Raw genomic sequence first — 12,714 nt, 5'->3', positions numbered from 1 at the left:
AGTGGCGTACGGCAACAGTGGTATCACTTCACAAAGGCGGTGCTTCTACGGACCCTGGAAATTACCGCCCCATAAGCCTGACGAGCCTGGTCTGCAAAGCTATGGAGAGGATCATTATGGAACTCATAAACAAAGACATTGGGGACCTACAGACATTGGATCCTACCCAATTTGGCTTTGTCAAGGGCAGATCCTGCCTTCTGAACTTGGTCAACTTTTTGAAACAGTCACTAAGGCCATTGATGAGGGTAAGGCAGTTCACACAGCCTACCTTGACCTTGCAAAAGCCTTTGACACAATACCCCACTCGGGCATCATAGACAAACTCACCAGCTTAAATGTAAACCCATATGTCACAAGATGGGTTGCAAACTGGCTCAAGGACAGAACCCACAGGGTCAGAGTTGCTGGAGCTATGTCAGACTCTAAGCCAGTCACAAGCGGTGTCCCACAGGGCTCAGTCCTGGGACCCCTCTTGTTCGGCATTTATTTTTCGAGGTACAGGCAAACATAGGAGGATTGTGGCTGACAAAGTTCGCAGATGACTGCAAACTGGGCCATAATTGATACTCCAGCGGACACAAACATCCTTCAGAGAGGCCTCATAGAAACGGATAATTGGTGCCAGAGCCATGGCCTTAAGCTAAACGCCAAAAATGTATAGTCATACCCTTTGGGAAAAACAAGGTACCGACAAATTACCACATAGGTGGTAATCCATTAATCTGGAAGAGGTAAGAAGGGACCTAGGGACCCAGGTTGACAGTAACCTCTCATTTGACACTCACATTGCCAAAGTGGTTAGGAAGACCTTCTATATTGCCCACCTTATCATGAAGGGTTTCACATCTAGATCAAGAGAGGTCATTGTGCCCCTGTACTCTTCTCTTATCAGGCCAATGATTGAGTACAATGCCCCATTTGGGATGTATCTCACCCGACACCTGCAGCAGTTGGAAAGACCCCAAAAGTTCCTCACCAAGAGGATAAAAGGTCTTAAACATATGTCATATGCTGCCCGACTGAAAAAACTCCAGCTCTATTCAGTCGCATACTGCCTACTCAGAGGTGATCTGTGCCTGACGTACAAGGCCATGTCCAATCCTGAATTAATGGACATGCTCCACCTCAAAAAATCCAAATCCATCAGAGCCACGAGAACAAGTGACTTAAACCTCAACACAGAAATAAATAGAACGTGCTGGAGGGACTAAGATTCATAACCCAGAGGCTCCCTACACTCTGGAACAGAATCCCAGTCCATGTTAGGCAGAGCCCCTCACTGACTCTATTCAAGAGAAATCTCGTCGAGTGGATGGGAGATCGTAGGTTTACCCCGGGGGTCATCTCTTTGTCACTACTAGACAGAGGCATAGTAAACTAAACCCTAAAAGGGCGTAGTATTCTCATCCTAAGGGGTGGTGTAAGCCACATACACTCTGGCTAGGCTTATAAATGCCCTAGGGCAGATAGCCTAGTACGTACCTATGAACCTAATGGAATTTGAGCCCCTATAGTATCGCACATCCTAAATATCATAAATGATATTCTTTGACCCAGTATGTAGTTTCCACGTGGACTTTCAGCTAGCACTCTTTTTAGATGGAATCGTGGTATCAGAGCCTCTTTTTAAGTAAATTAGTGCAATATGGGCTTCTTGAAAGCTGTTAAAACAATTTATTCTTCCATTTACATTTTGTATAATACTATAACTAGAGAAAGCAGGATTTTACATTTCTGAAACTCTAGTCCTTACAGAATTTCCAGATCGCACAACCTCCACACTCTTGTAAGGAGTGAGAGCTGTCAGATTTGATATGAAATACAAGAGTTGTCAGATTTGCTCTTTTGTTGATGCTTGACTGAAAATTGTCACTCCAAAGAACTGGTAAGACCAGTGACACCTGTTTCTGTTTCGATGCTCGGTTGTTAAAGGCAGAGAGGAAGGATCTGACTGGTCAGATAAGTGAGTGTATTTTTTTACCAGCCTCTTTATTTAGGTTTGTTGCGCACGGCATCCCACATAAAAGAAGGACCATGATATAAGCTTTACTTTCTTTTCTGTAGCTATCACTTAGGAAAGGAGTTTCACTTTCCTATTTGCAGCAAGGCACGGTTTAATAATGCAAAGTTGCGCATGGTGACTAATGGTGAACACTTTCATCTGCCTGGTGTAGAATGAGCAAGGTGAGACAAATGACTTCCAGGAGGAATGTGAGATTTGAGTAGGGAAAAACATGGTAGGGTCTTGATGATGTACATCAGGGTAGCAGGTGTGAATTGGGAATAGAAAAAAGTAAAATAAGTTATTTAAAGATGTCTTAACGATAATGAACATGCACATAATACTTAAAGGAGAGAAATAAATTAGGATACGATTACTGGAGAGTACAAGGCTCGTACTTTCTGTAGTGTATCAGTTAACATCTTTGCCTGAAATACTGAGGTTCAGTTTGAATGCTGTCATATACATTTAATTGTATGTTCCCTTAATCATTTTTCAGTGAGTAGGCAGATGAAGACAGTAACATATTGGTGTGAGTATTCCTTACTTTCAAATACATTCAAGAACAGTACTCTCTGCTTCACTTCAATTAAGATGGATGATTTAGTTGAATGGCAGACAGCTCTGAATGAGCCATTGAACTACTTTAAAGTGGTGCAGTTATGAGAAACACAGTTGTTACTACAGAGTATGGAGCTTGATTTTGGGGGAGGGGAATGATCTTTTACTCATTGAGTTTCTGTAGTGTAGTGATTGTCACGTTTGCCTAACACACGAAAGGTCCCCGGTTCGAAAACGGGCAGAAACATTTTTCCACCATTATTTACTTGTGGTCAGGTTTGAATGACATAGATGTTGAACACCTCTCTGCCCACACCCAGTTTACCTGTGTCCAAGTTTAAATGATGTTCGGGCTTAAAACAGTGTTTAATGGATGCTGCCAGACATTTCTGTTTTCGCATTTATTCAAACGGTGTCAGTTCTGCTGTATGTCGTGTTTTTCCTTAGTGCCAGTGATTGTCAACTCCACCACCGGTTGCTGCTTGCCTGGTTTTCTGCACTAAAGTGACAGACTACCCTACTGTAACTCAAGTCATGCATTGAGTACTTCGCTCATAACTGTGAAAGCTCTGTATTTTACTAGGAAATTATTCCACACAGTCTACTGACATTTAAAGCATAAATTCACAATACACTGTTCTGCTTTTTGCATTTGTCGACATCGATTGTGCTGTGTTTCCAGTGTTGTTCACACTTGCTGTCTCAAGATTGCTAGCATCTCGTTTGCATGCTTTGCCAGAGGTGGTTTGCGAGGTTTTTGTGGACACTGTCTATGCTCGACGTATTTCCTAGCACTAATACTTTCACAGTTTGCCTCAGAGAGCATTGGCCTGCAGTAATCTTTGTCTGGGTTTGTTGGGCTCATTGAGTAAAAAAACAAACAAAAAAAAAAAAAAAACAAACACAGAATGTGCTGCAATAGATTGGAGTTATACTAGTTGTATGCATTATATGTACTGATCGCCTTACAAGCTTCATTCTGTAACTGCTTGTTTTAACAGTAACAAACCACTTGCTACAAATGTGTAACAAGTGCTTGCATCCAATGTATAAGGCAGAAATGTTTTTTTTTCTTTGTTTGGGGTGGGTGGGAAATAACTGTTATGTTAAAGGTTTGTATTCCTGCTGCTCAAGATTCATAACGGTGCAAGAAATGCCTCTATAGATCTTCAAAAATGCTAGCTTGTTTCCAATCTAAATTACATAACTTTCCAGCTCTTCTCTATACAACAAATATGGATAAAGACATAATTTTTAGTTAATATAACAGTTTAAGTACGTATATTGACAAGCTGACAGAATGAGAATATGAATTAATTAATTTCCGGATGTAAAGGAAGTCAATAATTCCTTTTAAATTAATAATAATTTCATTGTAATTTACCAACAATGTTTTTGTTTTTAAATAGAATTACCTATTGCCAAGTAAAATATACATTATAGGTGGCAGCGGTCATGCAGCTTATTACCGGCTTCATAAATGAATGCCGATATTGCTGTCACGGTAATGCACTAACGCGCCTAGTGTTTTAACTGCAGCAAACGCTTTTTAGATTAGCCGCAAGAATCTTACTATTATTTTTGGCAAAACCCTTATTTATGTACTTTTTTTTACACTGGTAGAAAAGCGGTGTATTTCATAACACCTGATGACCTAGATACACATCTGTAGAAAGAAGACACAAAGTCTGGGAATCAATGAGTTTAGTATAAACATGCACTTTCTGAATATTGTGTGCAACTGTAGACAACTATAAACCTCACTAATTATATTGAACAAGGGGCAGGGTAATACCTTAGTAGCAGTATCGTTTTGCACCACATACTTACCTCATAGCTCTCAACAAGTTTGCTGAAGAAACAGGGCAACATGATATTAGAAAGACAAACTCTGGAACATGTAAGTATTAACTTTATTTCTCTTGAAAAGTCAGTAGAACAGGTTTTCCATCACCATGCATGCTCTAAACAAGAAGCATAAAATGTTAATATATGACACTGACTGCAAACCTTAGCTATTCACCAGTAAACATGGCACAAAACAAATCAGGGACAAATTTTAAAAGAATCAACGAAAAATCCCAGAACAATTAGGGATAATCAATGACACTTCTAAAATGATAGTACTATCAACTTGCATAAGTGACAAAATAAGAGAATCTGAATTAATATACAGCCAGGGTACCTTTTTGGCTAGGCTTATATAGGTCCTAGGGCCAACAGCCTAGTACCTACCTATGAACCTATTATTTGAAGTAAAAAGTTTATAAACTTTAATTATTGTCATTATTTAATAAGTGTAATTCGTCACTGTCCCCAAAAGTCACTAGTTTTAGGAGGTCCCTGCTGAATGGGAGGGGTCTACTGGTCAGGGGGTGCTGCCACAGCATTTACTTTGTAATTAAAAAGGAAATGCATGTCTTCAAGGCCATTCTAGGAATGCCCTCTGCATGTAACACAGATTTATGGGTCTATATTATGCTACCAAAAATTCAGTTCAGCGAACTGCATCTACATCGGAAATGCAGTTCAGCGAACTGTTAATGGTGATATCACAATACAGTGAAGATTGGAAAATTTGCCCTTTCCTTACTGTAGTGTTATCTCGGAGTTTATGTATATAATTAGCGGGTGGTGGGTCAGGGGGCGCAGCCCCCCACAAGTGCGAATTCGCTGAACTGCATTTCTGATGTAGATGCAGTTCAGTGAATGCAGTTTTTGGTAACATAATATTGACCCCATACCTGCTGTTGCATACAGGCGCTGAGACACACACACACACACACACACACACACACACACACACACACACACACACACACACACACACACACACACACACACACACACACACACACCTACTGTTGAATGCTTCTTATATTCCCTGTCGACGTGGGGAATTTAAACACATGAGATTCTCGCTACTCACTTTTATGGACCTTATAGATAAGTTGCTCAAACCAGCTACCAGACTGTGAATTTCAGTACATTTTCATGGAATTGTGTGCTTCAAGGGAAGAGAAGTATTCTACTGTTCAAGCTAATTCCGTTTTCAACGTGCAGCTGTTTTGTTTAGAAAATGGTCCTTACTCTTTGATCAAGTGAATCTGATAGCATTGTTAGTAGCACAATAGGTATAATTCTTGATTTTGTTGCAGAAGGCTGTGGGTTCTACTCCCACGGCATACTGATGGATTGGTGATACTGTGTTGTACTTTAAGGGGGTGGGTTGCTGCCATCCTGAGTGCGTCCTCGGGATGAGATGCCTTTTAACTATGAACTTGTTGTTGGTTTTCCATCTATTCTTTGTTGCAGAATTACCAGCTTAATATTTTTTTTAATGTACCATAGGCAGTTTATTCTTTAAGCGCAGCAGGCACTGAATTTGTGGATAACACTGGAATATAAAATTGTTTGCTAGTAGCAACCTCTTCATTATTTACAAATCTTTTTAATGTGGAATTATTCAGATGATTGTCACTTCTACAGAGATTATGCATATTGAGTGATATTGGTGGATTGTAGTTACAGAAGTTTGATTGGCCTTTTATGATAGAAATGTTCTGAAATAGGCAGTTTTGTTATTGGTTCATACATTTTGTTTTATAGCTTATTGGGAAAATGCTCAAAACTAAAAATTTGAAATCCCTTCTAACAAGTGGCAAAATGTCGTGGAAGTGTACAAACCCCTATATACTCCTGGGCAACTTCTGTTGTCATTTTCCCTTGTACGAAAATGGAACTCAACCCCCCCCCCCCCATATACGAGCTACCCAGAACCTCTCCACATTCAAGACCCTGTTCCATTCCTACCTGTCTTCTACCTGGGAGTGCTTCTGCTCTCACCCATCCTAGCTTCTACTTACTTATTCCCTCTCCCTTCATCCTTTTTCCATAAATTCCACTTAACACTAGCCTTCCTATTTCTCTACCTTTTACATACATGTACCCTCTTTTTACGTTAGATATTGTAGCCATTTTATATCCCACATACAGTCAGAATGCTTATCATCCCAAATTGGTGCAGAAGCTACTAATATCGCTATTTTCACAAATCCATTTATCCACTGTTATTATTACACTATTACATCTCTATTATTCTGTTCCTACACTAAACACTGTGCAAATCTTTCTCTTTCTATTGCCTCCATCTTAGGTAGCCCCAATTCTAGTTGCCTACCGAGTGGCACACAGGACCCTCAGGACCCCACCAGTGCGAACGCATAAGCAACGTTTATCCCCATAAAGAGACTCAGGGTAAATAAATATCTACCCCTTCACTGTACTTTGCCAAGCACCTTGTACAGCAATTAAGATACCAGGCTGAATTGAATTAAATATACTGAGCTCAGGTTCCTTCTACATTAAAATCAACAGAAAAGAAACAAAAGTAAAGGAACAATAACAGAACTTAGGAAGCTACCATTAAAACTGGCTTCCTCTAAGACCCAGGGAAATCCTGTGGTGTAGTCCCCGCTCCGCTTCGCCCTCGCTACGCTCGGGCTTGCTCCGCTCCCCTCCCTGCCCCCTATTCCCACCGCCCCCACTACCTCTACATTTATTTGGTCATCAAGCCCATCCCCATTTCCACCACCCAATCAGAACTGTCCACTCCCCCCCCATCTCTCTGCCACTCCCCACCACCAAACCTAACCCGCCCACCTACCGAACTTTCTCCATTTATCTCACCCTACTACTACCTCTAGCCTCCTGCTGACTAGGTATCGCCCCTAGCCCTATTGACGCTGAGATCTCAGCCTCACCATGGACAAAACCTCATTTACCACCCTCCCCTAGTTCTTTTACTCCTCATTTTACCGTATCTCTTAACAGCCTATGAAGCACAAGCCCTAACTAGTATCTACCTTCCTAAGGGTCAGACCTCCTTGTATTCCCAATCTACCACTACTCTTATCCCCCCTTCTCCCTACCCTATTACTCACCTCATTCCTAAAAGTACACACTACATGCTTAGGTACCCTAAAGTATCCACATTTAGAGAACAGCTTAAACTACTAATTAGACTACAAAAAATACTAGATTATTTGAAAAATCCATCACTAATGACGGAGACATCCACCTAACCCAGGCCCTCTTAGTGGCCCAGACCCTAACCTCCACCATGCAACCAGCAGACCTGGACTCCCTTTTTGCTCCATCTCAACATTAGAAGTATTAACAATAAAGTACACAGCTTACATGCTATGCTTGATATCCACTCCCCGGACATAATGTGTTTATCAGAAACTTGGCTCAAACCAAGCACCAAGGATGAGGAAATTATCCCTCCTGGATATAACATCATCAGGGCGGATCATAACCAAAAAGGGTGGCGGAATAGCTGTGATGTTCAAGAACTCCTTGAGCATCACAACGAATTCACTGCAACCCCCAAAAGTTCCAAACCTGGAACTGATTGCTCTTAAGATATCCCTAAACAGACATAAAAGTATTAATCTCATAGTAACCTACCTACCACCAGGCAAAATGTAGAAAATCTTGAACAAACCCTTAGTTGGCTTGCTAATAACTATCCACAAGAAACAATAATATTAGGTGATGTCAATATAGACTGGTCTCTACTCGGCCCAATCAAATCCACTCCCCATTAACTTACATGGTTTTTCGCAAAATATTCTTTCTCCCACTAGAATTGGACATGCACAGCAAAAGGAGAGTATAATTGACTGGATTCTCACTAATAGGAATTCAAATAGCTATACCACAGGGACCCTGCCCAATGACCTTAGTGACCACCTTGCTACCTTCATTATAAAACACAAATGTTCAAATAAGACTCCCCCCATAACTAGATTAGTAAGGTTTAGCAAAAATTTTGTCCCTGACCAATTCCTAGCTGATCTCAAGGCTTGTAACTGGCACATCCTAAAAACCTTATCCTTAGACGAAAGTGTCTCATACTTCAACAACACTTTCCTCAAGATACTTAATTCCCATGCTCCTAATCGACTTACGAGAACTAAAGAATGTATAGCACCCTGGCTAACACAAGAAACTAAATCCAAAATTAGAATTAGAGACCAGGCCTGGAAAAGTGGAGAACCACAAAAACCCCTTTAGACCGCATCAAGTTCCTTCAGCTAAGAAATTCTACCAAAAAAGCTGTTAAATCTGATAAAAAACAATATTTTTGTCACCTCCAAGACAAACATCAGTATAATCCTAAAAATTCTGGGCAGGTTTTAACCGCTTACTTCATCCTGGTAAGTCTACTACCCCCACCCCGACAAACTCATTGACAATGACCCAACAAAAATAGCCAATTCCTTTAATTCTTTTTCATTGAGACCATCCAGTCCCTTGCCAGCAAGCTTCCTCCCCTCAGTGTCAACTCCAATTACAAATACTACCCAAATGACCTTTAACCTACAACCCATCTCCACCTCCTTCATTCGCACCCTCTTGAAAAATTGAAACCAACCACCCTCAAGGCTGATCAGCTCCTGCCAAATACCTACAAATAGCATCTGATGCCATAGCCTACCGGTATCAATCTTGATCAACCGGACCATATCTGAAGCATCTATTCCCTCTATCTGGAAAATCTCTTATATCATCCCCTCCACAAAGGAGGGCCCTCCACTGAAACCTCTAACTATAGGCCCATAGCCATACTGTCTCCCTTAGCCAAAATTATGGAACGCTGTGTCCATAAACAACTCATTACCTACCTCACACATAACAACCTCCTATCAAATACCCAACATAGCTTCCCCCCATCACAGCACAACCACTGCTCTTCTTTCCTTTGTAGACTCAATCAACCACAATCGCAACAATAAACTAATATCCTCTGCTCTTTCTAGATCTGTCGAAAGCCTTCGATATGGTCAACCACCAACTACTGCTTCAGGCACTGGAAACATTACATCTTAGTAAACTAACCATAAGCTGGTTTAATGCCTATCTCTCTAGTAGAAAACAGGCAGTCCAGTGGCAAAACAACCTATCAGACCTACTCCCAACTAATATTGGTGTCCCCAAGGATCTATCCTTGGTCCCCTTCTTTTCTCCATATTCATAAATGGCCTACACTCAACTATTCCCAAAGCCACCTGTATTCAATATGCAGATGACTCTACACTAATCTGCTCTGATGAATCCCTCGCCAAACTCCAAACCTCAACCCAAAACTGCTTCTCTGCTGTCGAAAAATGGTTCTTGGAACTTAAACTCTTACTTAACCCGGCCAAAACCAAATTACTTCTCTTTTTCCCCACCTCAGTGACTGCTCAAACTATAGAACCCCTCAACACCAACAATTCCACCTTCCATGTGTCCTCCAACAATGGGACCATTATCTACCCTGTATCCAATACCAAACTGCTAGGGGTGACCATAGACCATAAACTTAAATTTGATATACATGTAAACTTAACTATTAAATCGGTTAACAGAAAACTTGGGTCGATGTATAGAATAAAGGCCTTCTTAACTCCGCACACCAAACTGACTATTGCCCGAACTCACCTACTCTCCACCCTCCTCTATGCCTCCCCAATATTCTCCTTCCTAAACAAGAAAGAACTTAATAAGCTAACAACTACCTATAATCACATAGCCAGATTCATAACAGGAACGCCTTATCGCACTCATCACTGCCTAAATTTAAGGTCTCTTGAATGGCTGGAACTGTCCAATTTACTCAAATTCAACCAGCTTTCTGAGGCTTTTAAAATTATTAACCATCCAGGTAATACTCCCTCACTGAACAGAATGCTTACCCAGTACTCCAACCTTAACTCCTCAGGTCTTCCAAAAGTCTTCAAGTAAGGACCATTAAATCGAACAATGCCGGTGGTGATGCACTATATGCCAATTCCATTGGCAAATCCTGGAATGCACTACCAAACAACCTAAGACTTATGCCCTCTCAGCACCAATTTAAATTACATCTTAGAGCATACTTGAACTCCAAATGGTTATGCCCTTGTTCCTCTCCAGACTAACAAGCTATTGCCCCAGTCGTACCTAGGCCTCTCTTAGCCTCTGCCTAACCCAAAAACCAAAGAACACCCTATTCTTGTCCTCTTTGTCTGGCTGTTCTAATCTGTACCTTGTTAAATCATTTAATATTTCTTGCTTTCTCTTATTTGGTCTGTAAGCATCAGTGTATTTATTTGTACTCACTTGTCATAGGCTTATTATTGTAAATGTATTAATCAGTATATTATCTTGTGTAACAATAACAATGTTTTTGTTAATCTAACTATGACCTTGGAGCTTTTCTCCCCGGGCCTCCACTGAAAATGGACATGCATCCAGTTGGACTAGCCCGGTCAACAAATGTAAAATAAAATAAATAAATAAATATTACTTTTATACTGTATAACACCTTGTATTAACTTTTTTGATTGTTTTGCATTGTTAATTTTTTATTTAACTTCTGTTTGAGTTTTGCATTTTTAATGTTGTATTAACTTCTGTTGATTTTTGCTTTGTATGTCTGTACACAGAGCTTTTTTTCCTCGGGCCTCCATTAAAAAAGAGCTCATCTCGGCCAGGTAGACTTTCCTGGTTAACCAACTGCAAATACATAAATAAATAAAGTGGTACTTTATTATACAAGAATATAATTTAGAACAATCAGGAAGGTGATCAAAGAACACATGCACGTATGCATTATCCTACAAATATGTGCAAGGAGCCTATTTGAAATAGACCAAAAGGAAACTTAGTCCACCATTGGCCAGATGCATTTCCTTTGAATGCTGGTTTCAATGCTGTTTCAATGAATGTGAGTTTCAAGGGCAGAGAAGTATACTGTTAATGCCAAAACAGTTTTCATTGTGAGACTGCATTGTATTTTTAGCAAATGTCTATCAGTGTTTGTGTGAAAAAAATTGAAATAAAAGTTTTAAATTACTTCTGCAGTGATTACATATAATTGCATTTAAAGAAGACAATAGTGTGCACACTGTTCATTTTGAACAGCATTGATGGTAACCGAAGAGAAATAGCCGAGTAATGGGTCACTGGAATGGCTGTGGGTGGCTGGCAGACTACTGTGTGTGTTGGATGGCCCAGTCCATTACCATGTCTAGTAACCTATTTGACCATGATCCATAGGTTCATAGGCTCATAGGTGTGTACTAGGCTAATGGCCCTGGAGCCTTTGCAAGCCTAGCCCATAGGATTACCCTGGCATCATGCCACCTGACCTTAGTTCCTAGTGCCTCTGTCGAACAGAGCCACTGGAGTGATCCCTGGGGTGAATTTTCTATTTCCCATCTGCTCATCATGATTTCTCTTGAAGAGGGCCAGTGAGGTTGTTTGCTTGACATGTATGGGAAGTTTATTGCATAGCATGGGTAGTCTCTGGGTTATGAACCTGTCCCTCCAGCATGTTCTGTTGATTGTGGTAATGAGGCTGAGGTCTCTGGGTGTGTGGTGCGGAGGGATTGGGATTTCTTTAGATGTAGCATTTCTAACAGAGCTGGGTCAGACATGGCTTTGTAAGTCAAGAAGAGATCGCCTCTAAGTAGGTGATATGAGACAGAGAATAGTTGGAGTTTTTTGAGTCTGTCCATGTAGGACAAGTGTTTAAGGCCTAGGATCCTCTTTGTGAGGTACTTTTGCGGCCTCTCCAGTTGTTGCAGGTGTCTAGTGAGGTACATGCCAAATGGGGCATTGTACTCGATGATTGGCCTAATGAGGGAAGAGTAGAGGGAGACAATGAACTCTTTCTTCCTGGATGCAAAACCCTTAGTAATGAGATGTGCCACATAGAAGAACTTTCTGACCACAGTGGCAATGTGGTGGTCAAAAGAGAGGTTGCTGTCAACCTGTGTTCCCAGATCTCTTATAACGCCTTCTGTGTTCAGTGGACTACCATCGATATGGTAATTCAAGGGAACCGACTTTTTCCCAAGAGGGGTGACAACACATTTTTTGGCATTGAGCTTAAGGCTGTGGTTCTGACACCAGTCGTTGGTCTCAGTGAGGCCTTTCTGTAGGATGTCAACATCACTTGGGGAGTTAATAATAGCTCCCAACTTACAATCATCTGCGAACTTTGTCAGCCAAAGTCCCTTCATGTTGGCCTGGACTTCAGAGAAGTAGATACCAAACAGGAGAAGACCCAGGACCAAACCCTGTGGGACTCCACTCGTGACTGGTCATCAGTC

This window comes from Protopterus annectens, chromosome 5.part1 (genome assembly GCF_019279795.1).
Source record: "Protopterus annectens isolate FY-2018-M chromosome 5.part1, PAN1.0, whole genome shotgun sequence".
Lineage (NCBI taxonomy): Eukaryota > Metazoa > Chordata > Ceratodontiformes > Protopteridae > Protopterus > Protopterus annectens.
Note: the sequence above shows the minus strand (reverse complement) of the source record.